The sequence below is a fragment of the Tursiops truncatus genome, chromosome 10 (assembly GCF_011762595.2).
Source record: "Tursiops truncatus isolate mTurTru1 chromosome 10, mTurTru1.mat.Y, whole genome shotgun sequence".
Classification (NCBI taxonomy): domain Eukaryota; kingdom Metazoa; phylum Chordata; class Mammalia; order Artiodactyla; family Delphinidae; genus Tursiops; species Tursiops truncatus.
The window spans coordinates 79,590,018-79,617,962 of record NC_047043.1 but is presented as its reverse complement, the minus strand read 5'-3'; the positions used below and the strand labels follow the sequence as shown (position 1 = coordinate 79,617,962).

The following is a 27,945-nucleotide window of genomic DNA, read 5'->3' as shown; positions in this document are numbered from 1 at the left end:
GATTGCCTCAATGTATCTTGCTCCCATTTGCTTTATATTGTATGATTTGTTTTTTTATTAATATATAGGATTTCATTATATACTCTAGACACTAATCCTGAGTGATATATGCAGTTAAAACCTCTGTTTATTCATTTGCCTTTGCTGTCTTTGGTTGAACCTATTGTTCTTAATTTTAACTTAGACGAATGTATCAAGCTTCTCTGTGCTGTATTTAAGAAATTCTCAGAAGAAGAGTTCCAGGATGAATGTGATCTGGAGGCATCCATGATAAGTCAAGGGAAATCTGAGTCTTACTTTTTGTCTTGGGTTATAGAAAGTAAGCATGAGGGAGAGGCCTGTACTTGCACAGCAGACTTCTATTAAGGGATGAGAGGTTTCTAGAAAAAGACTACAGTATAAAGTGATATTTTATGTCAAACCAATGGTATTCTAAGGAGTCAAGTTGACGGGGTTTGGCGGGGGACATGCAGGACAAGGAAACTTAAAGAGAAGGAAAAGAATGAACCAGGTGCAGGTGGAGAAAAAAAAAAAGAAATGTATGGAAGGGACTCACCTCTTAACCAGTGACTATGAATCCCAGGGAAAAGGGAGGCACAATTGAGGAGGGACTCATACGGATCTCTTCACCCCAGGGCTCTTCTCAGACTTTACTGTGCACCTGAATCACCTGGGGACCTTATTGAAATTCACACTCTAATTCAGTGGGTCTGCGGCCCAAGATGCTGCATTCCTAACGGACTCCCAAGTGACGCTGACGTTGCTGGTGTAGGGAGCAACAGGATAGTGCACCATCCTTTGCAGTCAACCTTTTAATATAGCATTTCTCAAGATAAACTAAATAGTCTCAGAAAACGTATTCAGAAACTGACAGATCTGCAAAAATGTTATTTGACCCCGAACATTTCTACTGTTCCTTCCAGAGATCGATCCTCCCCCCTCCTTTGCAACTTCCAAGATTTTGAGACTCAAGCCTTTGAATACCAAGGTAGAGGACCGCTGCTCTGATACGAGAGAGTTGGGTTGACTTCCAGCTCAAGCAGGTGCCTGGGCGAGGTGATGAGAAGTAGGCTGATCTGTCTAGGGCTTTGGGGACTGAGGAAGCTGAGCCACTTTAGGCTAATGGTACACAAGTCTCTTACAAGAAAATGTGATCGATTGGGAGTTTGGGTTTGACATGTACACACCACTATATTTAAAATAGATAGCCAAGAAGGACCTGCTGTATAGCACAGGGAGCTCTGCTCAGTATTCTGTAATGACCTAAATAGGGAAAAGAATCTGAAAAAGAATAGAAACATGTATATGTATTGCTATACACCTGAAACTAACACATTGCTAATCAACTATACTCCAATATAAAATAAACATTTTTTAAAAAAGGAAATATGATGAAGATGCCTAAAAAGTAAGACCAGGCTCCAACAGGGAGGGTAGAGGAGCTAACCTGACTTTCCAAGGAAGCTGGATGGGTCACAAAGCTTATTATAGGCAGAGTTGTCCTAGAACAGACCGTCAGAAAAATATGACATTCCAGGTGTTTTGCTGAACATTGACTTCAGTTATTTCAAGCACTGGGACTAGCTGAGTTAATATTCCTATCCTAAGGAGACATTATCATGAATAGCATCCAAAAAAAAATTAAAATAAACCCTGAGAACAAATAATAATCTTTCAGAGTTTACTTTTCCCAGAATTGTGATTATTATGGGCCACTAGTTTGTTTCTAAACAGTCACACATTATAAAATAGTTTGTATCCTTAGGCTATAATAATGTGTGTACGTTCAGCTTTAGGAAGAAGCAGTGCCCAAGGCTTTTAAGAAATGAAGGAAATTGATGTTTTCATTTAGACTTTGTCATTTACTAGTTCTGCAACCTGGGGGTAAAGCTGCTTCACTTCTTTGGATCTCAGTTTCTTCATTGGTAAAACAAGGGAAATGACGTTCATACTGTCTAAAGATCCAGTCCACGGTTTTCCTTTCGTTTGGTTATTTTTTAGCTCGTTTCAGTGGAAATTTCTATAGAGGAACTATGAATATGAGTTTTCATGTGCTCAGCCAATGCTTGGGTCTTTTAGTCTGACAATCTGGGAAACCAGAGAAAAAAGGAACCATCTCTGGAAGAAGCAGTGGAAATATTCTGGCTTAAACTAGCCTGTTGCTAATGTGTTGATCTGTGGACACTCTGTCCAAGACCATTTTAGTTTATCTTGAGAAAAGCTGTAACCAACCCAAGAACTCTTAGAACCCTGTTGGAGTTCAACTGACATAGTTTTATGGTGATTTTGTTTTCCTCCATGAAATTCATTGATTACTACTCTGAATGGACTCAATCAACTGTCTTATTTTCTTGCTGAGCTGACTGAAGAGGCATCTCTCCATTTGTAGGACTTTATTGCTTTAAGTATGAATTCCCTTCTCCTGGATATGTCTCCTGTGTTGGTTTTCTTCCCCCATTTTCTTTTCGTTTTCTTTTTCCATAATCTTTAGCGGTGGTTATCAGGATAGTAGCAAAGACTTGCAAATTTTCTTAAATTCAGTACTGAGTTTTTTTAACACCAACCCCTGGCGTCAGGGGCATCTGCGTTTCTTCCTCTTTCTTGTTGTCTCTTGTGCAAGAAGGGAAACCAAAACAAGCCCTTGGAAGACACTGAACGTCATAGCTTGGAAAAGTTTATCGTCTTGCAGGATCCTTCAAGGGTTTCAGACCTTGGAGATGAGAACAGGAATCTGAGTGGCCTCAAAAATATTCTACTTTCAGGAAGACACTTGGATTCAACTAGGAGGCAAAGGCTGAGTTTTAGACGGTGAGGGCAGCCCCTCTCTTGCTACCAAGGAGATTTCAGAACTGGGCCTTGGCAAGGGCAGGTGGGGACATGGAGGGGGGAAATTCTCTCAACAATGACCACAGTGCTAAAATGCTGAGCTGCCATTACAGCTCAGGGAGATGTCCAGCTGGAAATATTTGAAAGGATTTTGATACCCCGTGGAAAACTCCAGAAGGGGTTCCAGGGTTATGGGTCACATATGTAGCCTTAAAGGCTACGTATGACAGAGTTGTTTTTCTATCAGCACTTGACAGGTGTGTCGTGGACAGCACGTCTGGCTCCTGGGGGAGCTGACAAAATGTCAGGGCTCTACGCCCAGATTAGTTGAGCCGTCAGTCACTTCAGGCCCTTATACAAATAGTTTTGAGTCTCTGGGCCCTTCCTTTCCATTCAGGCTTTTTTCAAGTTAAACAAAGTCACTGACCATCACAAAGAAAATATTCATAGCATTGTATGGGGCAAAAAAGGGTGCAAAATGGAACCGTTTACTTTGCTGTGTTTGGATTATAAACAAATATTCACACCTGTGCTGGGCCTCCGGCTGATGAAGAACTCAGCCAACTATTTGAAACAAACACATTTTCATACTTTTCATAACTCCCAGTCACTTTAGCGCAGATTGCCAAGACCGAAAATTAAAAGACGAAGAAGAAAAAAGAGCAAACAAAGTATTCTGTGGGTGATTAACCACAGGAGGAAAACTGCTAACTTGGCTGAAATTCATCACCACTCCGTGATCTATTCATTTCTCTATTCACCAACCTTGCTGGAGGTGAAATACTTTTAAGGGAGCCTTTAAAGAATTGCTGGCGCTGATAGATTGGTGCAACACATAAAATGAAAGAGCAGTGAATGCGTTTCACCACAGTATTCGTGCCAAGTGTTAAAGTTGGAAGAAAAAGCAAAGTCAGGAAAATGAACATGATCAATGTAGTACAACATGCGGTCAGGTCAGCCTCACCAAGGGTAGTTTCTTGTTTTTAACTGTGGTCTGGTCAGCCCAGTAGCACAGTAACTCCATGGCACCCCAATATTGATTGGGTATCCAGCATTCCGACGTCTGCTGACTACATAGAGATAGCTCCTGTCAACAAACAAACGAGCCCTTTGCTTCTTCGCTCTGTGAAGCAGAGTGAAGTTAAGTGCATCTTCTTGAAAGAGCTTTAAAGGTAATACCTGGCTATTTTTAGAGCCATGAAGGCCACTGTTTCCTTGCTCAGTTTCCTCCCAGATCTGTGTAGAGTTATTTGCTGGATTATGATTTCCTGGAATTCAGCGTTGGCTTAGGGATCGAGTTAGTTTGCTCAACGGTGCCAACTGGTAGCCAGACAGCACGGCAGACCCAGCCAACGAGGTTCCTCGTGTGATGGCGGAGCGCCTTGGGTGGCCCTCACATGCACGTGGCTGACTCACCTGCAGACACCACAGGCAGGTCCAGAGCCACTGTCATATTTGGTGAATGTTAAAGAAAAAAATACATGGAGAGCGATTTCCTTAGATGAGATCTAGAGGAATTATATTAGACTTTGAGACTGAAAATTAGGCCCCTGGGTCTTCCTTCTCCCTGTAAACACTAGTTATGATTGCCACTCGCAAAGCTATTTTGTGGTCAGTCCCAAGGGTATTTTAAATGAATTTTATTTGAAACAGCATAAATATTCATGGAGTGTGGATGAGGCCAGACTCAAAAATGAATGAAGCAAGGATCCTGGCCCAGGGAAAGTTTTCTTCTATCAGGGTCTAAAGAGTTTTCTTTGAGGCTAGCAGAGAAGGAGACTGATTCAGAAGAGATGTTAATCTAAGGCAGTGTTTCTCCACCTCGGCGCTGTTGACATTTTGGGCAGAAAGTTCTTCATTGTGGAGGCTGTCCTCTGCGTTATGAGATGTGGAGCGCATCCCTGGCCTCTACTCACTAGATCCCTGTAACACACACACACACACACACACACACACACACACACACACACCCCCAGTTGTGACAACCAAAATTTTCTCATGCCATTGCCAAATGTCCCGTGAAGGCAAAAAAAACCCATCACCCTTAGTTGAAAAGCAGTCTTCTAAGGCATTGTTTCTCAAAGTTGAACCAAGGGCAAATTGCACCAGAATCACCTAGGTGCATGTTAAGAATACAGTTTCCCAGGCCTCACCGTGACCCTGCTGAATCCATGACTACCTAGAAGTAGGGCCCAGGAGTCTGCCTTTTAGCAAGTCCCCCAAGTAATTCTTATACTCACATAGCTGTTAAGAAAAGCCCTGCAGGCATAAATGCTACCTATTTGGTAAAGTTACCTTTCTGATCAAAGGACAGAGTATTACTAACGTTGAAGGGCCGCTCTTGGGAACTTGGAATTATGTATTTCTATAGACACAATTCACGGCTGATTTTCCTATACTGAATCTTGCTCTGTGTCATACTGTATCGCAGAGAGGCTCCAGACCAGTGCATCTCCATCTTGACTGCACATTAGAGTCAATCACCTGAGGAGCTTTAAAATCACAGGTGCATAAGCTTCACCACCTGGAGAGTCTAGTTTGGTTGGACTGGGATATGGCCTGGGCATTAAGATTTTTTTAAATCTCATTGGGTGGCTCTAATATGTTTCCAAAGTTGAGAACCGCTGTCCTGAACCAGAGATTCTCAAACTTGAATGTGTTGATACAAACCCACAGATGATGATGCAAAGAGTAATAAAACAGGTCCCTGCTCTACAAAGTTGTCTAAGTTGATCACAAATCCCTGGTCACAAGCTTGCAGAAAACAGAAAGGCATCCCCAAAAGAAGATAGAAATGGCCAGTGAGTCCAGAATGTATCAGAATTTGAACCTAATGAGATTTTTTTTTTTCATGTTTTACTCTTTGGGGCAATAAGCTAATGAGTTAAAGCAGGGAGGTCATGAAACTACCAAAAGGCAGCCAGTCTTCTTAGGGATTGTTCCTCTTAAAGAGACTGATATTAAACGTGAGGGTCAGAAGCTCAAAGGCGTGACCTCCAGTGACACACATGGATAGCACCAAACCCACAGAGAGCCCAGTTCAAACACTGGCCACTGGGTGTTGGCCTGGCCCTGCCTGCGTGCACTCAGGCCATCCTCTGTTCTCTGACTGGACAAGCTCTTAGGAGGCCCACCAGAAAGTCAGTTCACTCTTCCTTTTCAAGTGTATTTCACTCAAGCTGGTCACACCTACAATAATAAACTCTGAGATTCCATGTCCCAAACACCTGTCTTTCCTATTTCCCTCCTACTTTGTGGCAGCCACGCTCACTGTGATCTCTTGAGAGAGACATTTATGAACAGATCCCACCATCGTTATACCTGACATGCTGGGTCTTCGCAGAAACGGGAACAATATTTGAATCCCAGCCCTGCCGTGGGGAAGTTGCCTAGCCTTTCTGAGCGTCATTTTCCTCCTCTTTGCAATTGGGTTGCTAGAGTCATCCTGAGGATTCAATTCCACCCCCTCCCCTTCTTCCTTTTATTAAAATTTCAGCTTAAATCTACGCCCCCATCACTGAGGTCTTTCTTAACTACCCAGTGGTTCTCTGTCACATTACTGTGTTTTAATTCCCTGCATAGCACTGACTCTGTTGTGTGTTTGTTTGTTTATGAGCTTGTTGGTTGTCTCCTCTTGCTAGAACAGAAGCTTCAAGAAAAGCAGACGTGTCTTGTTCCCTGCTGTATCTTTAGCACCTAGAATGATGCCTGGTACACAGGAGGCTCTCAAGAACTACTGATTGACTCAAACGTACCAAGGACCTCATACAGTGCCAGGCACTCAATAGGTGCTCGTGAAATGATAGTCATGATTATTATTTCTAATTAAATTTCTTTGAGATGACAGAAGATTCTGATCCAGAAAATCTCCCTGTGTTCACAAAGGAGGTGATAGAGGCTGGTTATTAATTAGGGGTCAAGGAACAAAACTTGGTTGATATTATTTCAAATATTTCTAGTACAACATTTAATGCTGTCTATTCTGTTTTCTGTAGTGCTAACAAAACATGATTATAATTTTAAAATGAATTCTATCATAGACAATAACAAGAGATAGAGTGCCGCCTTGATTTCTCTCTTTTCATCCGACATTTTTTTTCCTGCTTCACTGATCTCAGGTCGCTGATAATTGGTTCATGTTGCTTGCTTCTAGCAGCCCCCAAACTAATAACCTCATTGATTTTGCTTCCATCTCACCTCAGGGCAAAGAACAGAGCCATAAATCTGAGCCTCAACCTATAGCAAGAATTTTTTCCTGAAGTTGATGTTCAAGATCATAGCCCAGCCAGGGCCACACACAGTCTCATGAAAAGCATGGTAGATTTGGGCAGAAGCAGTTTGGTGCTAGTTGTTTTTTGTTTGGGGGATTTTTTGTTTTTTTGTGTATTTTTTACATCTGTATTATAATTGAAGAGGATTAAGCAGACAGTTCTAGGCTGTTGTTGAAGGCTCTGGAACTAATCTGGGGCTGACCTTGAGCTCTAAGACAGAGTGATAGCCCTCAGAATCTGACAGGAAATAATATTTATAAAAGTCCAACATGCCTTTGAATAAGAAAGTCAGAACAGAGATAATGATGTATAAAAACCAGAAAAATTGTACTCCCTTCTTTTATTACAAATGAGAGAATAAGTCTGACTGTTATTACGGCCACCACTGAGTATGGGGTCTACATTGTGACTGTTTTACAGCCGTTTCACTGAGTGTCTGGAGAGGGTGGTTGTATGAACTGCATCCTTGGCTTGACCATTTGTTTTTAAAACTCACACTTGATTACAGCCAGAGCCAGAAACTTTTAAGGAATAGAAATGTGGTTCACTTTTCATTTTCTGTGGTTCAGCCCTCCGTGTGCCACACTCAGATCTTTTTCAGCGAAGAGACATGAACCAAGACAAAAGAAACAACAACAATGATCCTATTAGCAGCTGTTACTTACTGAGCATATACTATGTGCGATGCTCTGAGCTACAGGCATTCTGTATGTGATGTCATAGTCAAACCTTCTTCCACTTTTTTTCTAATAGAAATGTTAGAATTATTCAAGGGTCTCTGCCGCAAAGTTTACTTTGTATAAAGAACTACCCACACAGTGTGTATGAAGTCTATGTAACGCATAACCTCTCCCAAGATACGGTATGGACTGGAAAGATACACAGATTCAAAAAAATCAAAATAGGCAAAGGATGTACATTCAGGAATGTTCACTGCATCATTATTTATATGAGCAAAAAAAAAAAATCTGAAATGATTGTCAAATAAGAGACTGGTTGGCTAGGGACTTCCCTGGCCGTCCAGTGGTTAAGACTTCGCCTTCCAATGCAGTGGGTGCAGGTTCGATCGCTGGTCGGGGAGCTAAGATCCCACATGCCTCGTGACCAAAAAACCAAAATATAAAACAGAAGCAATATTGTAACAAATTCAATAAAGACTTTAAAAAAAAAAAGAGAGAGAGACTGGTTGGGTAAATTATGACACATTTCATATCAACAATACCATGCAGCTATTAAAAATTATGTAAATATTAATTGAGACAAAAGTATGTCTGGTGAGACACAAATATTTGCACATTCACACACACACACACTTACACACACATATACATCCATCCCTATTTTTGGAAATTTGTACACATGCAGGTATGGCCAGAGAAGTGCTTTCAGGGCTGGTCACTAAATCATTGACCTACTCATCGCACATTAGGGACAGAAGGATACTGCGTGATCTTCACCTGCTTCTTTGTACTTTTCTACAGTTTGACAAGTTTTTAATGAGCTTATGAATGTGTATGATGTTTAAAAACAGACTTTATCTTGTATAGTTTTAGGTTCACAGCAAAATTGAGCTAAGAGTTCCCACATTTCTCCTGCCCACACACATGCAGCTTCCCCTACTACCAACATCCCTCACCAGAGGGGACATGTTTACAATCGATGAACCTGCATTGACACATCCTCATCACCCAAAATTCATAGTGTACATTAGGGTTCACTCTTGGTGTTATGCATTCTATGGGTGTGATTTTTAAAAAAAAAAAACAAACAAAAAAACCACTAAAAGTATTTTAAAGGTTTTATGGATTAATGAAATATTCTGAGTTATCACTAGAAACCGGATGTTTATGCTGTCATCCTGTCTCCACCTACCCCCATCTCTTTGGGATTCCTAAATGAGGATGAGTCATTCAAAGGGAAAGGGTGGGTTTAACTACAGCAATATTTTATTTATACATGTTCTCCCTGCCTTTGGGCTGTTTGAGAAGCTTAAATAAGCCAGCTACTCCCTGCCTTTCCCTTAGCCTGTGTCCCCGTGGATCAAAAGAAGCTGAACTTGGAGTTGTGGTTTTAGGGGCTGGGAAGATAAGAAAGAGCAATGATAAGGCAGAAAGAGAGGTCTAGTTGGCAATTCCTAGGACAAAACTTCAAATTGTAGGGGCAAACTTTGGGGCATACGCCATGATGTTTTAGACCCTGGAAATAGGGTTTGGGTTGTATTTCAGTGGTATCCTCTGCATTCTCCATTCCCACAGGTGGAAAAATGGGGAAAATAGTTTCAACATGAAAGCCCTGAACTTAAGATTCTAGAGAGCAAGATAAATGTCACGTTGTCCTTATATCCTCAAGATCCCACTTAAAGCCGGCCTTTAGTCAGCGCTCAGTAAATGTGTGAATGGATGGGAGAAGCAAGGAGATGAAAAGGGGAAAGGCAAGGGGGTCAAAGGGCAGGAGGCTTTATATTATAGAGCAGTTAGCACCCACTTTGGGGTGAGATCCATTACTTCGTAACAAACTCTCCATGACTTAAAGAATGTTTGTGTTCTTAAAGCTAACCTTGACCACACCTCACCTTGTCATCCACATTTGGCTTCTTCTTGTACGGTTCTCCAATGAAAATGAAATTTAATTTACTCTTTCCTCCCTTTTCTCCCACCACCTTCCAAATACCACCAACTCCCTTTCCATTGGAAATGACAAACAAAATAATTGTTCATTGCACACTGGTTAGGATTATGTAAACCAACTTTGGCTTACAATAGGATTCTCTAAAATTCTGACTACAGGATATCAACTCTTTCTCTAGCTCTTGATCACTGAGAACTCTGTGGTCCGCATTCCCGTGCTTTTGTTGGGAAGAACAGCAGAGTGGAAATCCTGCCTGTGCATCTCAATAGCTGTGTGTCCTTGGGTAAGTTATTGGAACTCTCTGAGTGTCCATTTTCTCATTTGTAGAAGGGTGAAAAGAACTCTATTAGATTGTGAGGATTATATTAAATGAGCATCTGGAAACTGCTGTTTAAATTATTATCTTTCCAGCAAGGCCGTGTTGCCAAAACAGTGAAGGAGGATCCCATTTTTCAGTTTCTCCATTTCAGTAAGAGGAGAGAGGATGGCCAGAAGCTTCAACCCTTCTTTGAAAATATTTATTTAAAATTTTTGGAAGTCAGGGCTGGGTTTTAAGGAAGGCCTAGGAGGTCTGGACGCTTGGGTCTGATGAACTCAGTGAGAGACACCTGGCTCCAAATTTTTACGCAGGGAGGTAACTTTAAAAACAAAAAAGGCACACCACCTGCTGATTCCTTTATTGGGAAACCAAGAATTATATAACTCCAAATCATAAACAATCCACATGTGAAATGCGAAGGCATAGAGGGGACAAGTTTTGTCAAGTTTATGGGCATTCTGAGACCTGTAACCGCAGAACAAGCACAGGTGAAGAAATCTTCAGTTACAAGGCTGGATGCCAAGTCAAAACCTCAGGGTAAGCTTGAGGCAGTGAGATTGTGTTATACGGCTCTGGCCTGGGAGAGTGGAAGGGCAGTGCAGTAGGAAGCCTGGAGGGAGAATACTTTGATCGGTCAACAAGTTAGTTTATGGAAAATTATCTCAGATCATTAACTTAGTGGCCATACAGCAGAAGGAGTTACAGTGAGCAGTAACATCTTGGGGGTTGATGACGTCGTGATATGAACTGTTGGCTACTTTTCATTGATAGGGAAAGCAGGTGTGTAAATATCCGGGAACCCAGCTCAATGTGAGGCGTGTTTTCTTTTAAAGGCTCTCATTTGGCATCAGAACGTCTTTCCCTTAGACCAGAGATCAGCAAACTTTTTCTGTAAAGAGCCAGAGAGTAAACGTTCTCAGCGTTGCAGGCCATACGGTCACTATCAAAACAATTCAACTCTGCTGTCATGAATGCAGCCCGAGATAATTCATAAACAAACAAGCATGACTGCCTTCCAGTGAAATGTATTTGTAAAAACAGGTTATGAGCCAGACTTAGTCAATGGGCCATAGTTTGCTGACTCCTGCTTTGGACTAATAGTCTCTATTTTGGTCACCTCAGACCCTAAACTACTTATTTTACCGGCTGACCTCATATTCTTATTGTTCAAGAAGAATTTACTTTGTCTTTTGAGTACAGTGGATTTGTGTTGGGTGTTTCGAATCTGTGACTTTAGTCCAGGAAATATTCCTACCATAAAAATAGCACAATAAGATTATCTCTTCCTTTCTGACGTTTTTTCCCCTTGGGAGATCTTCAGGACATGGCTATAAACCGCCTAGTTCAACTTGTATCTCTAGTTTTAATCCTATTTTTCAACACATTCTCCAAGCACCAATAAACCTCTATCTTTCACACAGTAGAGAGGTTTTTTTTTCAAATGCGCTGGTTGAACAAAGACAAGCGAGTTTATCAATGTACACTACAGAGTAACTTGCTACTCATGTGTTCAGTGAATGTTAGATGAATGAAAAAGTGAGCAAGTGAAGGAAGAAAGGGAGGAAGGAGCAAGGAAGGAGGGAGGAAAGGAGGAAAGAGCAAAGTTATGGTGCATCATTGAGTCAGTGATTTAATGTGTTTGCCAGATCGATACTTCTGGTTCTTTTACAGGTAGATTTATAGTCAAGGGCTTTCTGGTTACATGTTTAGTTTATAAAATTCATCAGAAATAGACTCACAGACATAGAAAACAAAGTTACAGTTACCAAAGGGGAAAGAGGGAGAGGGATAAATTAGGAACTTGGGATTTACATATACATACTACTATATATAAAATAAACAACAAGAACCTACTGTATAGCACAGGGAACTATATTCAATACCTTGTAATAACCTATAATGGAAAAGAATCTGAACTATATACACACACACAAAATTGAATCACTTTGCTGTATCCCTGAAACATTGTAAATCAACTGTACTTCAGTTTTTTTCATTTTTATTTTATATTGGAGTATAGATGTTGTGTTAGTTTCAGGTGTACAGCGGAGTAATTGTTATACATATATCCACTCTTTTTCAGATTCTTTACCCATATAGATTATTACAGAGTATTAGGTAGAGTTCCCTGAGCTATAGTCCTTGTTGATTACCTGTTTTATATATAGTAGTGTGTATATGTTAATCCTAACCTCCGAATTTATCCCTCCCCTCCACCTTTCCCCTTTGGTAACCATAAATTTGTTTTCTATGTCTGTGAGTCTGTTTCTCTTTTGTAAATAAGTTCATTTGTATCGTTTTTTTAGATTCCACATGTAAGTGATATCATATGATGTTTGTCTGACTTATATACTTCAGTTAAAAACAAAGATTCATTAATAAATGTGCTTGCTCCAGCAGCACATATACTAAAATTGGAACAATGCAGAGAAGATTAGCACGGCCCCTGTGCAAGGATGACGCGTAAATTCATGAAGCATTCCTAATTTTTATGATCTTATTTGCAAAGCAGAAATAGAGTCACAGACGTAGAGAACAAACGTATGGATACCAAGGCGGGGTGAGGGGGGGCGTGCGATAAATTGGGAGATTGGGATTGAGAACCTACTTTAAATGAGAACCTACTGTGTAGCACAAGGAACTAACTCTACTCTGTGCTCTGTGGTGACCCAAATGGGAAGGAAATCCAAAAGAGAGGGGATATACGTATTCATCTGGCTGATTCACTTTGCTGTACAGCAGAAACTGTTACAGGAGTCCCACTCCCCTGCAAATAAAAAACCCCTTTTACAGAAAAAATTAAATTAAATTAATTAAAAATTCGTCAATAAGGAGAGAGTCATTCATTTACTCAACACATATTCATTCAGGAGTTTCCTTGTGCTATGACTTGGGGATATAGTGATGAACAAACTAGACAGAATCCCTGCCCTCGTGGAGCTTAACATTCTATTGGCAAAGGTGGCCAATAAACAAACAAGTCAGTATATAATAAGGTGCCCGGTGATTGGCTTCCAGGCTCACTCCAGAACTATCGACACTTGCCATTGCTTCTCTCTCATCAATTATTTGCCAAAGACGCAACCCCAGCCCTTTTCTTCCACTTCCCTCCTGCAGAAGAGACCTGCACAGTCATCACAGGGTAAAGTTGGGACCATAAAACAGTGAGAATTGGGATAGATTCCCAGACACTGCAGATAGCTCTCTTGCTTCAGCACCGCTGGGAGGAAGGAGGTGCTTCTTTCTAGCGATTTGAACTCTCCCAAGCTGGAAGCCTGCGGCGAAGTGTAAAGTGTTGGTGACAACTTCAGTAACTAGAGCCAGGGGGCTGTCCTGGCAGCTTGAAGCTTGTGCCATCTCGGGACCATATCAATAGCACCAACACAAACATGGCCGGTGCCCGTGGCAGTGACAGTCCCGGGGACATCTTCTTTTTCTCTCCCCAAGCCCCACGGCCTAGAGCCCATGCCTAGAGCCTGGGCTCCTGAGGAGATAAACAGAAAAGGGGATTAGTAGCCAACACGGAGAGGAACGATCAAGGCTGTTTGCTGCTGCGCTAGCCAGACCAGCCTCTGCTTGTCCAGACAAAGCCAGACAGGGGCCAGAGCCCTGCTCACTCTCTCCTCCACCACACTGACCCTCAGACCTCTTACTGGAGAGAGAGGAAAATAAGATGACTGCAAGTGTCCCAACGTTGGGTCTTTCTAGATGTACTCTTGCACCAGGCTTGTGATATACTCCGTTGTTCTCTGGGAAAGTTTGGGAGAGAGACAGGAGTAAAATGAAGGAGAGAGTTTGTGTTGGGGAGGGCACACCAAGGTGGACACGTAGACATACCAGAGATGTTGGGGAGAGCATTCCTGCATACCGCACAAGCCCAGGAAGATAGAAACCCACCTCTTCTTTTGTGGGTCCTGTCTCTGACTAGAGCAAATGCTCGTGAAAAGTAAAAGCATGCAACCCTGCCCCCCAAACGTGTACAAAGCAAGTCGCTGGTCTACAGAAATCAAAGTACAGAGGGTAGCCTTTAAGAGCATAGATCCTTAGTTCCAGTCCCAGCTCTACCGCTTCCTAGCTGTGCAACTTTAGGTGAGTTACTCAGTTCCTCTCAGCTTCAAGTTCTCCATCCATGAAATGGAAATGACGGTAGTCCCTGTACCTTGGGATTCATACGGGAATTACACGTAGGATTTATGAGAATTGTGCAGCAACCACAGAGGCCAGGAACATAGGAAACAGTCTATAAATGGCAGCTGTGAGTCACGAAAAACTACATTACCCATGTGTATCAACAGAGCTGATTTTTTTAGACCTATAAAAAACCTATTAAATTGGTTTTATTTTTTTCTATTTGATGTAAAACGCTGTGACACTGAGTTTAGGGAAAGACAGTGAATTGCATTCGTTTGATTATTCATGTAGTCTATTTATGTAGTTGGATGATAAAGTTTTGACCAAAGAGAGCGTAAGAAACAGCATAGCAAATCATGGTAAGTTGCCTCAGTTTTTGGGTAAACTTAGGGAGGCTCAGCCATGAAAGTAAATTCATTCTCTCATCAAATATTTATTAAGCCCTCTTCCACATGCCAGGCAAAGATGAATAAGAAGTAACCCCAACGTTGAAGATTTTGAAATCCAGTAAGAGAGAAAAGGGAAGAACACACATATACAGCAGATACAAGTGCCCCCAAAGAGATACAAAAGTCGCATGAGGACCTCAAAGGAAAGTTAAGTCATATTTAGGTATTGAGACACAAAAGTTTTCATGAAAGAGGTGAATTTCAAAGTGGGCTATGACAGAACTGAAAGATTAAACAGAAGGAGGAAGGAGCATTGCAAGAGGCAGAAACAATAAGAGCAAAGCTTTTGTCCATTTTTTCAGTTTGAGTAAGATGCAGGGCAAACGGTGGGAAGATGAAGGGAGAAGGCTGAGCTGAGAGAAAAAAATGGAGAGATTTGAACACAGGCTTACAGAACTTAGACTTTATTTGATAAGGCATTGATAGATGGTACTTTAGGAAGATCAGCTTTTATCAGTATAAAGCAAGGAGAAACCCAGGGCAAGGAGATTCAGTTAAGACGCTTTTGCAATTTTACAACTAAGATGTGGTGAAAAGTAATGAAAAAGTGAAGTCCAGTTGGAGTGGTGGACAGTCGGAGAGACAGAGGCCGAAATCGTTGGACAATGGTATCTTCAGACCTTGATATCACTTATGTGACAGACACTGGTGGCTCTGCAGTTATGAGCCTGGGTCAGTGGGAGAACAGTGGTACCTTTAATAGGATGGGGAAGTCAGGCCCATCAGAGGAGGGAGACTGTGAGCTCTGAGCCTGGTTCAGTTATTGATATTACTATCCACTCACCTACCCAAGCCTGATGCCATCACAGATGTCTCCCACTTTCTACCATTCCTTAAGTTATTGTACCAGTTAGCTACGGCTGCCTAACAAATTACCCCCAAATTTAAGCAGCATAAAACAACCACCAGTTATCATATCACACAATTTCTGATAGTCAGTCATCCAGTCAAGACTTAGCAGAGTAGTTCTGACTCAGGGTCTTTCATGAGGCAGCAGTCAAGCTGTTGTCAGGGATGCAGGCGTCTCAAGGCTCAACTAGAACTGGAGAACCCCCTTCCCAGCTCCCTCACGTTGTTGGCAGGCCTCAGTTTCTTGCTGGCTACTGGCTGGAGGCTTTAGTCTCCTGCCACGTGGGCGTCTCCTTAGGGCAGCTCCCAATATGGCAGCTGGTTTTCCCCAAGCAAGTAATCCAAGAGATAGAGCTCAAGATGGAAAGCACAGTCTCTTGGAACCTAATCTTGGGAGTGATCTGTCATCACTTCTACCATGTGCTGTTGGTCATCCTGACCACCCCTGGCACAATGTGAGAGGAAACTATGCAAGAGCATGATATCAGGAGGCAGGCATCATCAGGGGCCATCTCCAAGGCTGCTTCCACAACCAGGAAGCCCTGCCAGTCAGCCTCCATATTTGTTAAAGCCGGCCCCTGTTCTCCATCTCACTTCTGCTGCTCCAGTGCAGTGTCTCTATCTCCTGTTTAGTCGGATGCAATTTCAGTCTAATAGGTCATGCTATTTTGGGCTTTTCTGCCCACAGCCTCATCCTTCTTGCCCCTGCAAGAGTGATCCCTCAAAACTGGACATCTGCCTATCCCTGCACCAACACACACCCCTCCTGCACCCTCTGCTTGGAATCCATTGCCCACATGATGTATGTCAACCTCCTTAGCGTGGGTACGAGTCCCTCTGTGTCTCAGTCCCTCTTAATGCTCCAGCCTCCTCCCCTGACACCATCCGCCTTGAACTTCACACTCTAGTAAGTTGGGACTCTGTGTCTCCAGCTCTATCTGTGCTATTTCACCCAACCATGCCTTAGCCATACTCTTCCCTCTACCTGCCATATGGTTCCTCATCTCTCCCCAGCATTACAGGATAGCATTGTGATTCAGAGCATGAGTTCAGGAGCCCCACCACCTGATTCAAACCCCAGCTCCACCACTCACTCACTGTATGACTCAGTCAATTATTTAAACTATATGCTGGGTATTGGTCAAATTATTTATATGCATATATTAACTTACATATCCCTACCACGACCTAAAGGTAGATGATTATTATCATCATCTTTGTACACATGAGGAAGCTAAGGTGCATAGGGTAAGAGCTATAAAAGTTGTTGCAATTATAACTCTTCCTTGTTCAGGACTAAGTTCAGATACCATCTCCTCCACTAAATTTCATCCTTTCAAAGACAGATGCCCTCCTCCATGATGCCCGTGGCTTCCTGGTTGTAACTCTGACCTAGTAGCTACCATATTGATTTGAAATGACCTATTTCTTATCTGCTTTTTTAAAAATCAGCTCTTTGAGGGCAGGGACCTCAAAGTCATCTGAGCCGGTTCACCACCCAGTAGACCCTCAGTCAATACACGGTTGAGCGTCGCTAAGTTGGCGGTGCCTGTTGAACATCCAGGTGAAGCTGTAGGCAGTTGCCAAATGAAGAGGGAAAAGAGAGAAGCTAAGGATAGGGCCTTAAACAGAAAGGGAAAGAAGAGGTAGTGAAAGTATTCTTAAGATGAAATTTAACATTTTCCTTAATAAAACTAAAACAATGGCTCTAAACCACTCATCTTGAAAAACTTAACTGAAGTAGCATCGAATGGTCCCATCTAGTAGATGGAATCAAATTGAGAGTCAACTGGAAGTGTGATTCTTCTCATGCTATTCTCTCCGGGGAAGAATGATCATGTATATCTACAGACTCAGGCACAGCCATTAGAATCATCAGTCTACAGCACTCCTTCCCTGAAGACTCCTATTTCTACCTTCCTCAAGAGACTGGGTCTGTCTCATTGTTACAGGAAGCAGGCTGGCCTGTGTGACCAGGAAAGTGGTCACATTTAATCACAAAATAAATAATGGAGGAATTCTATGAACATAATGAGCTTTTCTTATTTTTCTTTTGTAGAGTTGCCTTTAAGAGAAAAATAGCAAAACAGAGAGTCTTCAGACTATTGTGAGCTTTACAAGAATTTCTTTGGGTTCTTTGCAAATGGTGGCTCGTGACCCAACAGGCCCATTCAGACCATAATCAGAAATAACATGGCAGTCACCATCGTTTATCTTTAGTGATCTAATCTCTGATCGGGCTTGCATCTCAGACACACCTTGTATTTTGTTGTGTGTTCAATCTGTGTGAAAAAAAAAAAAAATCAGTCCTCCAAATTAGTCTTGCCAGGTGTTTCTAAAAAAAATAGTTTCCATATGATAGCAGCTCATGTCAATATCCTGCTAAAGATGTGAAACATTTTTCAAAAGTTTATACAGCTCTGACTTTGTCTACGGGCTCCTCCACTTTTCCTGTCTCCAGTGATATCATTTTAAACATTCGCTTTCTCCAAATGGTTTGTGTGTTCTATGTAATTCTACTTGCAACGCTTCTTGGCGTGTAACTGTGGAAATATTAAATCATTCCACATGTGTATGCATTTGCCTCTCCAGGTATATTTTGGAATTCTCTTCAGAAATGTGATTGCATCTCCTTGTCCTTTTCCTCCTCTTCTTTTCCTTTTTCTTTTCCCTAGGAACACCTCAAAGATGTTCACTGAGCAAGTTCTCCATCATTCTTGGCTGATTAATTTCCTAATAAAAAAATAAAAGCTACAGTATATCGACTAGTATGGGCCATGCATAGAATGAAGTACTCCTCGTGGTCTTTCTTTGATCCTTACAACAGCCCTGGGAGTATTGTTCCTGCTTTCCAATTGTGGAAACTGAGGCTTAGCAAGAGAAGGTGACTTTCCCAAAAGTCTCAGCTCATGAGTGAGTGCCAGAGCTGCGAGTCAGACCCAGGCTGTCTCTAGAACCTATGACTACCTCTAATCGCACTCATTCTCCATCCTTTTAACTAGCAACTTTTCAGGAGTTACTGCTTTGCAGATTTAGAAAGGGAAGTGTATTCTTTCCTTGGTGAATGGTGAATGGTGAATTCAGTGGTGAATTCCATGGTGAATCTGACGTTTCTGACAAGAGACACGGAGCGGGTTTCTTGTTATAAAGTTGACTGAATTCCTTCTCTGGTCTTCATTTCTAGAAGGTCCTGGTTTCCGTCGCCTTTGGAACAGTGCACATGCATCACTGTCACACCCAGGCTGGTTGGTCTATGCAGCCAGTCGTTAACTAGCCCACCATCCTCTACCTACTTGCCGCTCAAAATGTGGTCCTTGCACCAGGAGAATGGGCATGAGCTCAGATGTTAGAAAGGCAGAGTCACAGGTTCGCTGAGACGTGCTGAATCAGAATCTACATTTTCACTGTATCCCTGTGTGATTCTTAAAGTTTGAGAAGCACCGCCCTGCTTGTCACTGTCACATAAAGTGGAACTTCTCTCCCCTGCAGCTATTAGTAAAGAAGTCAAAATGGATCAGACCCGGATTCAAGTGAATCAGAGTGAAGTCACCATGTGGCCCATCATCCTACCACCCACCAGGTGTTCAGTCTCCTTTCTCAACATCACTCTTCCAAGTTAGCTGAAAATTCTCTAGCTGGAGAGTCATGTGTTAGAATGAAAATATAAAACCTTGTCTAAGGAGAGTTTTAAAATTCCTTGTGGTCTCTAGAGCCTGTCCCTAACGCCCATCGCTACCATAGCCAAAGTTCAGCTGCTAAATTGATGTGACATTTTAATCTAGCCTAATGTCAAAACAGAATAACTTTGATAAAGGGGAGGTGAGTTGAAGATTACAGGCCCTTTTAAGACCTGCGTTAAGAAATGTTTATCCCACCCGTCTCCAGCATGTGCCAAATTGTGTAGTTGCTGTGGGCAGGAGAATGACCTCATTATTTCTCTCTCTAACCTGTTTGGAGCTGTACAGCCTAAACACGCTTTGTACTCCCACTGTTTGAATGCAATGTTATTTTGTAAAATAGGACTAGTGATTATTGTGCACGGACTTCACATGTTTTGCGTCACCATGTAGACTCTGCTGCTTTTCAAAGAATACATTTAAACTGATTGTATTTCTCCCTGCTTATATTCAAGTATTTATCAAGCAGTGTGGCAGGTACAGAACAAGTCAGACATGAATAATTGCTCTCAGTGAGATTATATTCTGGCTAGAGGACGAGACTGTACACAGCAAAAACTAGGGAAGAGGATAACTTCGTTTGTATGATTTATCCAAAAGGTAGTGGGTTCAGGGAGACGAGGGTATGGCCGTGGTCAGAGAAGGTCTCATAGCAAGCAAAGCAGAGACTTGAAGACAGGAGGGGCAAAGAGTGAAGAAGAGGTTGTTCCAGAAAGAAAATGATCTGAGCAAAGGAGTAAAGGACTCATGAGCCTGGAACCTTGTTCACGACATCCTTGCCAGTAGCTAACAAATATTGACTAATACATCCAGGGCTGCTATGTGTTTCTTCTGCTAAAACACTAAATTAAAAGATGCATTTAGTTAACCCATTCTCTAGAGCTTTAAATAATAATTTATAATTACATAAGTATATATCATTGTATATTACATAGTATGTCTTATAATAATTATATAATTATTATAGCTTTATTGATATTACAATTTATAATTAATGATCATACTACATAATTAATATATGGGTAATGTGATTAATAATATGAATCATGTATTTGTTAATATTAATACATAATTATGTGATATAGTTATGTATATAATAATTTATAACTAGCATTTTTGAGGTCTCTCCATATGCCACGGCTGAGTGCTAGACATTTAGTACTCAGAGCAACTTTATGGGACTATTTTGATCTCCATTTCATTAATAGAGAAACAGACAATTTAGGAGCTTAAGCAAGGTCACAGAGTGAGGAACAGTGATAGTACACAAACACAAAATTTGAAGGGAAGAGCCACATTCTCAAACACTAGGCCATACTACATGGTATTGAACGTTGAATATTGTACACTGAGGTGCAATACAACATTAGGATATCAGGACAGGAAGAACTAATCCCTTTAAGCAATTTCTATTCTGTATGGGAAGCCAAGGTAAGATGTATAGAGCTGAGACTCTTGCAGCAAGAACGTGTGGCGATAGCCTCTTTCTCAAGCCCTGAAAGTGTATTAAAAAGGCATGGAGGTGGGGCTTCCCTGGTGGTACAGTGGTTGAGAGCCCGCCTGCCGATGCAGGGGACACGGGTTCGTGCCCCGGTCCGGGAGGATCCCACATGCCGCGGAGCGGCTGGGCCCGTGAGCCATGGCCGCTGAGCCTGCGCGTCCGGAGCCTGTGCTCCGCAACGGGAGAGGCCACAGCAGTGAGAGGCCCGTGTACCACAAAAAAAAAAAAAAAAAGGCATGGAGGTGAGGTTATTTGGGTAAGACTTCTCAGAACTGACAATTTTGAGGGATCCACTATTCTAGGCCAAAGGATTGTGCCAATTAGATCATTTATATGGCTGTGTGGCTGTGTAGTATGCAAACATCCATTCCCCAAATGGCCCAAAATGCAAGTCCCCGAATGAGAAAGACTTGAGTCATTTGGGAAATGGCATCCATTGAATTTTTGATAGGATTTGCTGAGTGTGTGTTTGAATGTTTTTCACTCACTTCTTTTTGGAGCTCATGGGAGGTAGTTTATCAGAAATGATTAAAAAAGTGGATACAGAATCACACATTCAAATCTGGGTTTGAGAGCCGGCCCTGCCACGATGATCACGACACTCGGTTGTTCACTTCAACGCTTGGCCAGTGTCATCGCAGTGTGGTCCTGGCCAGCAGCCTCAGCACCATCTGGGGACTCGTTAGAAATGCAAATCTCAGGCCCCACCCCAGGCTGACTGAATAGGAAGCTCTAGGGACAGGGACCAGCAATCTCTGTTTCAACAGCCTTGCCAGGTTTGGGAAACATTATGCTGGACCACACCTTCCACATCTATAAAAAGGAGATAATGTAGTAATCATACCCTTTCCACAGTATCATTGTAAAGATTAAGTGAGATATTGACGGTATACATAAAGTACCTAACGTGAAGTCTAAAATAAGTGTGCTTCATAATTATTATCTTCCATGACTTTATTTCTTGATTTGGGGCTAAGAAAAGGTAAGAAGCCAGAACCCTAAACAGCTAACTCTGCCTTAAATTGTAGCAGAAATCAATGCTTACAGTTAGCAATGAAGTCTTGTCCAACGGCCGCCTTATGTTACTAAGAAAATCTGAACTGTATAAACAGGTTTCTGCTGTGGTCTTTCTTGGGCTTCTGTTTGAAAACCAAGGAGGTCTGTCTGTGTCTGTTTTACAGCCAGTGCAGGGGCTCCATAGGAACAGCTCTGATGGATGTGTGTGTCAGATTGCAAAACACCCCTGCCTGGAGCAGTTAAACTGGACGGTTTAGAAAACCACCTCCGGGTTTCTCATTTGGGAACACAAACACTTGTGAAGTGAAATGCTTCTTCCCAGGGAGATGTGGCACTGCTTCAGCTCCCTGGGAAGTGCCCATATATATCAGGGGCTGGACAGAGTCCCAATAAGGCCCGGCGTGACCCACTGTGGCCAGTTCCAAACCATCTGAATCCATTCTAATTTCTCTGCACCTTTTGTTCAGGAGTTATTTATGTGCATTTGGGCATTTATCTTCCTGATAGACTTTTTGCTTCTCACTTGCTCTTTTCCCCTTAGACAAAGGGCAGCAAAATATTTACTATCAGGCCCTTTACAGAAAGGCCCTTTACAGAAAGGGCCTGATAGTAAATATTTTGCGGCCATAGGGTCTCTATCACAACTACTCAGTTCTGCCATTGTAACTCAAAAGCAGCCATAGACAGTGTGTAACTGAATGAGTGTGGCTGTGTCCCAATAAAACTTTATTTACAAAAACAAGTGGTGGGCCAGATATCACCCCAGATTTTGGCTGTGGTTTGCTGACCTCTGACTTAGTATCTCAAAACATCAAATGAAAAGGACCCAGACAACCAGGCAGAAGAATAACTCGGTGTCCATTCATGTGTAAAGTTCTGGCTTAGAAGTAGCTCTTGGCCTGAGCTGAGCCATGCCTTGGTAATGGAGGATAAACAACACCAGCTGTCCCTCCAGACCAACTGGACCAAGACCCTGAAACCGGTTTGCTCCCACCTGGTGGGAAAACACCTCTCAGTTTTAGAACTTTTTAAAAATTTTTATTTATTTATTTATGTTTGGCTGCTTTGGGTCTTCGTTACTGTGTGCGGGCTTTCTCTACTTGCGGCAAGCGGGGGCTACTCTTTGTTGTGGTGCGCGGGCTTCTCTTGTGGAGCACAGGCTCTAGGCGCACAGGCTTCAGTAGTTGTGGCATGCGGGCTCAGTAGTTGTGGCTCGCGGTCTCTAGAGCACAGGCTCAGTAGTTGTGCACGGGCTTCATTGCTCCATGGCATGTGGGATCTTCCCGGGCCAGGGCTCAAACCCATGTCCCCTGCATTGGCAGGCGGATTCTTAACCACTGGGCCACCAGGGAAGTCCCTCAATTTAAAAACTTTTAATGAAGGTGTTGCCTCACAATTTGGGACAAAGCAAAGCAAGTTCCAAATCTGGAACAAGGAAGTCTTCCTCTGAAAAATGAGCTAGAAATGGAAATGCTGTTTAGATCCCAATGAAGCAGGGCCCAAACTTAAACCGTAAGAGTAGAAAGTGAGTACCAGTGTCTTACTTTTCTAGAATAATTCAGGGCACGTAACTCCCAGTGTTTAGAAAGGACTAAACAGTCCCTTATGCAAAGAAGTAACCTAGAGGGTGTGAGTGTAATAAATTACCCTGTATTTATGTCCTAGGAATTCTAAAGTAATGATATGAATCTCTATATGAGACTGTAGCAGAAGAAACCAGCTGACACACATTGTGACCCAAGCTGTTCTCTTACGTGAAGCGTTTTACAGTGCCAGGTGTGAGTTGAGACTCAGCCTTGTAAGACTTATTCATTCCAAAGTTGGAATTTGCAAGGTAGCCATTTATAACAGATGTCATTGGTTTCATGTCCTGCAGCCATTCCAATTCCTCCTTTTTACCTTGAAGAAGAGCCCGTACTTATGCTGGGGTGTCCACATGTAAAAAAGATAAATCTTACTTGGTTTCATTCAATTGCGATCATCTCATTGGCCATACCAGTGATTGGTTTATGGAAGAGCATGTAACCCAGTGCTGCCTAATGAAAAAATTAAGTCTGCTGGGAAGCTCCTGGTAAAGGTATCTTTTCCCTGAAGAAGAGGCATAGGGGGAAATATGTCCTTCTGTGGACATTCCGGATAGAGAGCTTGGAATTATGGTGGCCATCTTGCAACCCTAGGGAAAGCCAAGCTATGGATAACAAAGCAGAATTAACCCTGGAGCTTCCTTGCCTTGAGACATCTTGCTGTTGAGAGAATAGATGTTCCTTTTATGTGAACTAACTTGGATTTTCTGTTTCTTACATCCAGTAGAACCCCAAATGATACACACTCCTGTTTCGTCTCCCCTAGGTCAGTTCAGGTCTCTCCGCTCCCACCAGCTCTCAAGTTCTATGCTTTCACTGTCCCCACCTCATCTTACCACCTGGTAGAGACTTGGGAATTGTGTTTTGTTTTGTTTTTGTTTTTTTCATAACTTATAGCCCTTAAGGTTGAGGTCTTAACCTGTGAGGATTGCACCATGGAGCCACTGGTCAGTAAAGAGTTACTAAAGCAGCTATTCACAGGCTAAAGTGATTTCAATGTGTTGTTTTGTTATTAGAAGTATTGGGGATAATAATGCTATGTTTCTTTTTCACTCATTCGATAGAATTTCCCTTCCCTAACAAAGATTATAGGCCAGTAGTCAAGTAAGCAATTACATACAATATAATGATGGCCCGTGGGGGAACTGGGAGCTGTGGAAGTCCAAAGAGAGGTGCTGTTGTTGGCTTACCCAGTAATCATGCCCTTTGCATTTCTTCCATGCTTGAAGAGACTCTTTCCCTGAAAATGCCAGACGTTCACTTTCCAGCCTCTGTCGCAGCTAGGGCATGTATATATGGGCCCCTTCTGACCAGGGAGATTTAAGGCAAAGTCTTCAAAGGACTTCTGGGAAGAATTTTCCTTGAAGAGTAAGATCATCACAGAAGGGGCCCTTCTTCCCTTCCTGCTCTCGGTTGTTTTGTGAGAGGGCATGATTTGGAGCTGCAGCAGCTATCTTGTAACCACGAGGCAAAAGCTAAGAGAATCGTGGAAAAGTTGAATCCAGTCCCCGACATTGTCATCGCACAGAACTAATCTTGGATCTGTATGTCTCCAGAATGTGACATCCAGTTATGTGAAAATACCGTCATATTTCAGTATCTGTTACTTATAGCCAGTAGTATGCAAATTGGTACAGTGCGTATCTAACCTGGACTGAGGCCAGCAAAGAAGGCTTCCTGGAGGAGATGACTTATGCGCTAAAGCATGAAAGATATGTACATATTTTGTAATAGAAGGAGAGGTGGTAAAGGAGGATCCAAAGACTTGAAGGAGAAATTATGGCAAGTTTAAGAATTCAAAATTGGGAGCTATGGCTGGAGCGTAGAATATTGTTTATGGAGTGGCAAGAGATGAAGCCAAAGAAGTGCTGGGTAAGAGCACAAATCATACATGACCTTGTAAATTATGTTAAGAAATTTTGCCCTTTCTCTTAGGAACATTCAGAACACTACTGGAGGCTTTCTCACTCTCAAGGTCAAAGTTAATCACTTCTTTTACACACCCAGATCACATTGCTGGTAGTTTGCTGTCATTTGGCCCTATTAGGGCTCGTTTGTTATTCAGTGATCTATTCCCTCCAGTAGACCAGAAGACACGAGGGCAGAAGCTATGTTTTCTCACATTTAAACCAACCCCCTCTAACGAATCCTGCTAAAGGTCTGTTAAATCACATTACCTCTCCCATTACAGTTGATAAAACCTGAACCTATTTTGAAGTATTTTGTCTTGCTTGATCCTTTCAATACCCCCATGAAGCCTGGAGAGAGCAAGAGAGGGGTCCAAGCTTCCACAGCTTGTTAGGGTAGAACCGTAAGGGCTAGAAACAGGTAGTATCTCTCTTGGTCCAAAGATGCTTTTCACTGTATCATGCAGTTTTGTCCAACAGCAAGCGTTTCCAGCACTGAAGGTTTGTACATTGATTCATTTGCTGTGAGGTTTCAGTTTGGTGAAACTTAAAAAAAAATTTCCATGTAGTCTTTGCGAGAAGCTTTGTAGTAGTGGAACCATCCAGTCATACTTTCTTTTCTTGGGGAGAACTCAGGGTAGCATTTTGGAGTTAGCAGATGTAAGGCAAGTATGGTTTGAAAAAGGTTCACACTCCCCCGTCTCCTGGTCTGCAAAGCTCGTAGAATACTTAAGGGCTGGAGGAGAAATTTGTGTAGGAACTGTATTAGTTAGGGTAACTAACTACCTGCCCTAGCAGGTAAAGTTGAACATCTCAGTGGCTCAACTCAGTAATTTTCTCATTTGCATAAAGATTAACTTTCGGGGGCCTTCATCAGAGACCCAGGCTCTTTCTCTCCTGTGGGTCCACCTTCTTCTATAACACCTGGTAGGTCTTCTGAGTCTAGTAGACAAACAGAGGACGGGCGAGAGGAGCTTTCCACAGACTTCCCTTCCGCCCACATGACGTTGGGCAGGCCTCAGTCATGTGACCACACTTACCTGCACGTGAGGAGGGCAGACGGAGCACCTGTGTGCCCAGAAAGGTAGCTTAATGAGTTCGGTAGACAAGTGGTCATCTCTGACTTAGGGACCAAGGTGAATTTTATGAAAAAAGTGGTTATACCCCTTACCTTCCGAGGTTCTACATTATATAGTATTTCTGATGAACTAGGATAGATCAGAGGAGGCTGGAGAGCCCAGAGGAGAATTCATCCTAAGGGATGAGATAGACTTGTCTACTGATTGACCTCAAAGCCAGGATCATGTTTTTCGTGGGAGAAGATTAGTTCCAAACATCATATGTGGCTAAAGTGAGAAATCCCTGCTTATCCAAATGAGTGAATGCCCGTATATCAAAAGAGCCGTGTTATAAAGAATTGTAGGGCTTCCCTGGTGGCGCAGTGGTTGAGAGTCCGCCTGCCGATGCAGGGGACACGGGTTCGTGCCCCGGTCTGGGAAGATCCCACATGCCGCGGAGCGGCTGGGCCCGTGAGCCATGGCCGCTGAGCCTGCGCGTCCGGAGCCTGTGCTCTGCAACGGGAGAGGCCACAACAGTGAGAGGCCCGCGTACCGCAAAAAACAAAAAAAAAGAATTGTAGATATTATTGGGAACCCGTACCCCAACATAACAGCACACAGTACCATAAAGTGACCCTCTCACTCATTCATTCATTCAACAAAGCTTGAATTGAGTACCGTGCGCCCAGCATATTCTAGGTGCTGGAGATACAGCTCTCCCTGCCCTGAAGCTTAGGTTCCAGAGAAAGAAGGGATAAAGAATAAATAAATGATTTCAAGTAGCCGTAAGTGCTATGAAGAGTGTAGAGTTTGGTTGCAATGTTAGGGAATAGAAAGTGACTAGAGTAGACGGGCTGGCACTCTTCTAGACTGGACAGAACAGGATACGATGAACGTAACTAAGGCAGAGAAAGGCTTCCTTTCCCCATTTCTAAGACCCAACAAGAGTGCTACTGGGCGAACCATGGCGTGTGCCCTGATAACTAAAAGCTTCTCTTCAGTGGTTTAAATCTCCACATTTCTGGACCTCTCGATTTCAAGAGCTGCTGTGTAGTAATAGTGACGAAAACAGTAGCACAATGGGAGCTACATGTGCAGAGGAATGGTATCTTCCAGGGTTTTCTCAGTAGGGGGCAGCAGTCAAGGAGGACCCCTCTGAATTTAGAAAATACTTTTAACCGAATGTTAGCAAAACGCTTCAAATTTTGCGGCATTCAGCTAAAGCAGTCCTTGGAGGGAAATCTGTAGCTTTAAAATCATATATTAAAACATCAGAAAGGTTTAAAATCAAAAGAATATACAAGAATGACTTCCAAATTTTCTATCTAAAACATATATATGAAAAAAATAGACATCAGTATTTTATTCTGGTTATTTCTCATGGTAATATCACAGGTGATTTGCAATTTCTTATATGTGCCTTTCTGTATTTTCCACATTTTAGTCTTCTCTAATGAACACGTATTATTTTAATAATAAAAAACATTTTAAACAAACAAAGAAGGACCCCTCTTGCTAGTGAACACCTCTAGGATTCTCAGACTCATCCCAGAAACTCCTTAGACATATTCAGATGAGGGAAGGGGTGTCAGAATTGTGCAGTTTGACTAGGAAGGGGAATGTGACCTCACAGGCAAAGGAAGGCATATCAATTTTTCCTTCATTCCACAATTATTTATTAAACACCTTCTATGTATCAGAAACTGTGTTAAGACCTGGAGACTTAAAA

At 42.4% G+C, this 27,945-nt stretch overlaps 1 non-coding gene across 1 annotated transcript; it reads left to right on the top strand.

Moving 5' to 3' along the window:
• Positions 1-12,428: 12,428 nt before the first annotated feature.
• Positions 12,429-12,535, top strand: LOC117314051 (U6 spliceosomal RNA). Its single transcript, XR_004528734.1, has one exon. It is a non-coding gene; the product is annotated as a U6 spliceosomal RNA (small nuclear RNA).
• The last annotated feature ends 15,410 nt before the right edge of the window (positions 12,536-27,945 follow it).